Below are 6396 nucleotides of genomic sequence, written 5' to 3' on the forward strand. Positions count from 1 at the left end.
CGTTTGTTTAGCGCGATTGTTGAGTGTATCGGTTAAGTTATATTCGGAAAGAATAAACCAGTTTTATTAAGTAAAGGCTTGTGTCGCGTAAGTTTCGTCGGTACGAAGTTACGGAAAATTAATTAACACACGGAGACGTAACAATATTCTACTAAGTGACAGTACTCACAGCCAGATTAATGGTGGGCGAATGGGTGCAATTACCTCAGGATCCCAGCTAAGAGAAAATAATAAAAAAGAATTAATCAAAAACTAGATGCATTATTAAAAAACACGTGTTTGCAAATGAATCACTATGGTAACTACAATTTTAGTCGTTTCATTTAAACTTATTATTTTGTATTTTTTCATTGACATGTTCCTACAGCTTAACCTATTTACTTAACCATATAACAAAAAATTCGTTGTCATTAGTTTATACTTATTCGAAATATTAAAATTACTATTTTGTATATTATCTACCCATCACCTTTGTTTGTGTATTGTTTAAACTGTATTTAACTTATTTATGAAGTTCAAAATTTACATCGTACACTCACGTTTTATTCCGGCCTTAAGAATACCCATAAAAAACAATCAAGTCAAGTTTATATTAAAACTACTAATAACAACATAATAAACCATAGAGAAGAGAAATGGAAAAGTTGGTGCATGAGTACCATTGTACTAAGTAACAACAGTAATTTTCCGTTGAAGAAACGTATTTAGTAAATCCTACTAAATAAACATATTAAAAGTTTTAAGTTATAGCATTGGGCCTTTTTTAGACAGTAGGGGGCAGTTGAAACGTTCCACATATGAGAGCAATTTTTTTTTTTTTTGCAACAATAAAAATAAGGTAATTTATTTTATAATTGGACAAGAAATTGTGCTATTGGTAAGGAAATATTTATATCTACATATTATTTTGCTTTATTAGTGTAGTTATGGGATCATAAAAACTTTGATTAATAGATTTTTGTATTATTCATATTGGCCTTAAGACAAAATCAGCCGTTCTGTCAACTTATGCAGTCTGGTGTAGTAATACTAATAGTATTGTATCGGTTACATACTGTACTATAAGTATCACGGTCGTATGTACGGATATTTTCTGCAAAACGTTTTATTAATTAGCTTTACATAAAAATTAAATTTGCAAGATACGTACGTAAAGTAGAAATGAAAAGACTATAGAGTATTATCATTTTGTAAACAAACCCTCGGGTAAATTGGAACCAAATTACCCAGAAAAACAACCCCCACATTTGTTCCCATTTACAAGTAATATATTTTTCAATGTTTCATTTTTCCAACATATAAATCATAGCACAATATGTTCAATACTTGTTCAACATGAGGATAAGGAAAAAAATTATTATATTTATAGTACTTGCAAAAGAGCATCTTTTTCAAGCATGTCATGTAATAATTTTTCAATAAATAATTCATATACTGCTATAGCTAACATGGTTCGTATTTTCAGAAATGTTAGAGAATTTATTAAACAAAATTTATAAAATATTTACTTGGTAATACTCTAGTATAAATTGAACAGTGTAAAAATTAAATGCATTTTAAGATTATGATTTCCTATGGTATGCAAAGTTAAAGAGTATGTATACTCTTTACTTCATCAGTTATTTAGAATAACCAATTCACAATGTTAGAAGGTCATGGAAAGGATGAAAATTATTCTTGTTTTTTCATAAAGTGTATTTTTACGAACATGTATTTTAATGTATAGTAATTAAGCATGTTATTTGTCAGGCTAATTCTTTTTGTGTTACAGAAAGCTTTTACATTATTGTGACATAAGATTTAAATACAGCAAGGGACCTGTTGGTACATTTAAGCTATCCAATCCACTAAGCTAAACTTTAAGTCAAACACAAAGCCTGTTCTTACTATTCAAAGATTTGTTCAGCCTTTCCATAAACTCCCTTAAATTAACGGAATTCACCACATCTGAAGGCAGCCCATTTCAAAGGTCAACCACCCTGTTAGAAAAATAAGACTGAGCTAAATGTGAGTTCTACCTTGCTAAGATTTATATTTGTGTTCCCTAGCTATACTATTCTCACAATAAAGTTTGAAGGAAAGATGATGCACCAACACTATCAATTCCCATTACAAACTTAAACACTTCAATCAGATCCCATCTAACTCTAATTTTAGAAAGTTAAGGAAATTAATTTTTATATAGATGTATTATTTTAGAGATTAAAAATTTTCAATTTTCTTTCTATTCTAGCATTTCTTAAGTTAGATACTTCTTTCAAGTAATATTGTTTTTTCCTTACCAGTTTATATGTCAATTTCATACTTATATACATGAAACTCATTTAAACAGCCATATTTAACATTGTGTAATGTCTGTTTGAACTTACTAAGTACCCAATAACATTGTAAAAAAATGCCTAAGACTGAAAATTATTAGTGATCAATAAATTTTGATGAAAAGTAATTTGAATTATATAGATTAGAACTAAAATGTAACTTATAGAAAAAAATAAAGGTCTGAAAAATAAATGTTATTTAGACATACACGGATATAATGTGTTGAAACAATATACAAACTAGTTTTTGATTGCAAGCTTTTTTTCTCTGTTTGAGAGCCTATTTTTGTTGAAAACCTTGAAGGAGACTATAAAATAAAAAGGTCTGTTTAATATTTTGACAAAATCATGAAAATGGAATGCTAACAGACAAATTATATTAGCAAAGAATATATTTTTTTTTAACAAATAACTTCAAAAATATTTTTTAGCACATAATCACTAAAATAACTCTTGGAAAATCTTAACAAGCCATTACAATATTGGCTTTTATTTAAATACATACATGAGCTCTTATTTTAGGATTGTCTCCTAGTTTCTACTTCTACAAATCTCGGTTTTATCATCTTGTGAAATTATTGTTTTTGTTGACTTTGTCATATTGTTTATTTACTTTACTATTTCTATATTTATCTAACAACAGTTAATGTCTAGAAGTTCTAACTCACAAGAAAAGAAAAAGCATTTAAGTATAGTTATTTGTTGATATTTAACTATGTTGGAAATTAATTGAAAACATTATTCAAAATAAGACCGAATCACACATGTAGTTTAATATGTAGACCAGGTACCTGAAAGTATCTGTTTAGTTCAGCAAATAAGTTGAGCAGTAGAGACTTGAAACCTACAGCGTGATGAAAAGCAAGAAAAACGTGTTTTGTAATGTCTGACAACATTAACTGGTTGGCATGCATGCAACTATATGTATGTATATTATGTAAAAAATAACTGATTGATAATTTCTCTTGTACTGCTTGTATTCACTTACTGCAATATCAGTGGTGTTTTGGTGTATATAATGTTTGATATAAATGGGAGTTATAGCTAACACTGGTTTATAGTATTCATCACATATAAGTAAATGTAATACTAAAGGTCTTGTGTTGATGCTATTAAATATCTCATTGCACTTTACCAAACTATAATCAATAGGTGTACATTATGTGGACTCTCTTTATACTGAAAAAGTATGTAGTATGAAGTATATAAAGACTAGGACTAGAATTTGTTTGCCAGGTGTTAAAGTAGGGGGCATTATAGAGCTTGTTGACTGTTTTGTTGCTGGTACTGAGGAGCATTCTGTTTTAGTAGTGCATGTAGGAGAAAATGAGGTTAGAAGCTATAAATCAGAGGAGCTGCTCAAAAAATATAAAGAACTATTTCAGAGGTTTAAAGATAGAAATAACATGTGGCCCTTTTGAGAGTACTCCCTTGGACTTGGTGCAGGAATGAGTTACGTAATAGGAACCAAAGCTTAAATGAAAGATTATCAAGGATATGTGTACAGCAACAGGTGGTTGGACTAGTTGAATTTCTGGGATAGTTTTCAGAGTAAGAGTGAATTATATGCTAGAAATGGGCTCCTCAGGGCTGAAATAGGCTGAACAGGTTAGGTAGCAAGATGTTAGAGAAACTGTAAAGAAATTCATTAAAGACAGTTTAAACTAAAACTCTATGGTGGTAATTGAGCTTTCTAAGAGAGCTAGGCCAAAGAGGAGAATGTAAAATGATTTAGAGCATTTACACTGAGAGATTAAAAAGAAAGCATCAGGACAAGACAATGTTTTTCCCAGGGTTTTAAAAAAAATTAAAGATCAAGTATGGAAGTCTTCATCTTTTGTAGGGCAAGAAATAATGAACAAGTACCTGAAGATTGGTGAGTTGCTAATGTTACTCTTATTTTTATAGGGTGTGAGAAGAGTTGCATTGGAAATTATAGAATAGTTTGTATTACTTCTGTTGAGGGTAAGATTCTAGAGAGTCTGATAAAAGCTTTGCAAAATCTTCTATTTAAATATAAAAGAAAATCAATGTGGATTCACTAAAGGGAAATCTTCCCTCACTAATTAGTAAACGTTTTTAGGATGTTATTTATTATTTGGATGATGGAGGGGATGTAGACTTGGGTATTTAGATTTTCAATTAGCTTTTGATAGTGTGCCACGCAAAAGATTATCCTAGAAAATCACATCAAAAGGAGTTGTAGAAAGACTAGTAAATTGGATTGTAGGATGGTTACATTAGAGAAAGCAATAATTTATTAATGGTGTCAATTCAAAATGGACTTTTGTTACTAATTGAGTGGCTCATGGGTTTGTGCTTGGGCCTTTACATTTAATTATTTACATTGATGATATGTTGATAGGAGCATAAATAGTAACTTAGTAAAATTTGGGGATGAAATTAAACTCTTGGATCTTTCTATTTGTATTGAGAATGTTGAGGCACTACAGAATAATTTGGATCAATTGGTTAGTTGTACAGATATTTGGGAAATGACAGTAAATTAAATTAAGTGTAAAATAATGCATTTGAATTATCTTAATTTTGGTCACGTATTTAATAAAGATAGGAACCTACTCAATAATGTGACTGAAGGAAATAATCTAGGCATAGTGGTGAATAACTCACTCAAGCTATTGAGGCAGTTCTTTGTTGCTAATAGCAAAGCTAATAGAATTTGAAGGTGTATTTATAGATAAATAGTTTACAAGTCAAATTAATTAATTATCTCTATACAAGTTAATAATTAGGACCTTTTTGGGATACTGTATACAATTTTGATCTCCTTATTCAAAGATAAAAGGATATTGACTCACTGTAAATGGTTCAGAGGAGTGCTACTAGTATGATTCTGAGAATGGAAGAGTTATCTTGTGAGAATAAATTAATACCTGTTAAATTATTTTATGTTGGGAAAAGAAGGGGAAGTGATGATCTTATTGAAGTTTACATGATTTTTTGGGGAATCAGTGAGTTAAAGACCTCATTTTTTGTACTGTATTCTAAAGACAATAGGATGAGGAGACATAAATTTAACTTTAAGATTTGGGAAAGAAAAGCTAAGCTCCAATTAACTGTTTTATCTTTCTAACAGCATGATTGGTTTATGGAGTAAACTGTCATTGATAATTAGTGAAAGCTGGCACTTTATAAGAATTTAAAAGGAGAATTGATAATTTCCTGAAAAACAAAGGCTAGGTTTAATCTTTTGCATTTCAAGGGTGTTTGTGTGTAAGGATAGCTTTGAAGGATCAAATGTTCCTTGTTGTCCATAAGTTTTGTAAGTGCATATCCTAGATGAGCTCCATCTATGTTGTGATCAAAAGAAAATATTTATGAAGACAAATTATTTTGATATGTCCATTATTTTTATTTTTCTGAAGTACTGTATTGTCTACACTTACATGAAGAAATATAGTCTGACAATAAAATTCCATTGAAACTTCTAATTAATTTCAAACTCAAAGCTGTTTTCACAAGGTGAATATGAAAAGTGGTACCAAAACGTGTAGTTAAAAACCTTCATATGATACGGAAGCTTATGGTATTAATAATATGTTGATTTGCTATGAAAACAATGTTTTGTAAAACTTAACATAACATAATGTTTTGGGACAACATGGGACCTATTGGTCCATCTCAGCTGTTCCATCCTCTAAACTAAATTATTATTATTTTTTTAAATCTTAAAGCCAGCTCTTATCATTTATATACTTATCAGGCTTTTTCTTAAACTCACTTAAATTTACTGCCTCTACAACATCTGAAGGCAACCCATTCCAAAGGCCAACCACCCTGTTAGAAAAATGAAACTGTCTTATCTGAAGATGACTCATACCTTGCCAAAATTTATATTTGTGTCCCCTAGTCCTACTATTCTCAATGTTAAATATGAAAAAAGATGATGCATCAACACTATCAATTCCCTTTACAATCTTAAATATCTCAATAAGATTCCCCCTAACTCTTCTTTTTTTCAAGAGAAAACAATTTGAAAGATTTCAGTCTCTCTTCATATGACAACCCCTCCATCCCAGGCACCATTCTATTAACCATTTCCAACAATTCAAGACTG

General features: G+C 30.0%; 1 protein-coding gene across 1 annotated transcript in view; it reads left to right on the forward strand.

Annotated features, from left to right (window-relative positions):
• Positions 1-792: 792 nt before the first annotated feature.
• Positions 793-6396, forward strand: part of LOC106461769 (serine/threonine-protein kinase tousled-like 1) — a 95974-nt gene continuing 90370 nt past the window's right edge. The window contains exon 1 of the mRNA XM_022396676.1: positions 793-877. The gene's annotated coding sequence lies outside the window, so the exon portion shown is untranslated. The remainder of the gene's footprint in view (positions 878-6396) is intronic.

The sequence above is a fragment of the Limulus polyphemus genome, unplaced genomic scaffold (genome assembly GCF_000517525.1).
Source record: "Limulus polyphemus unplaced genomic scaffold, Limulus_polyphemus-2.1.2 Scaffold0, whole genome shotgun sequence".
NCBI classification, from domain to species: domain Eukaryota; kingdom Metazoa; phylum Arthropoda; class Merostomata; order Xiphosura; family Limulidae; genus Limulus; species Limulus polyphemus.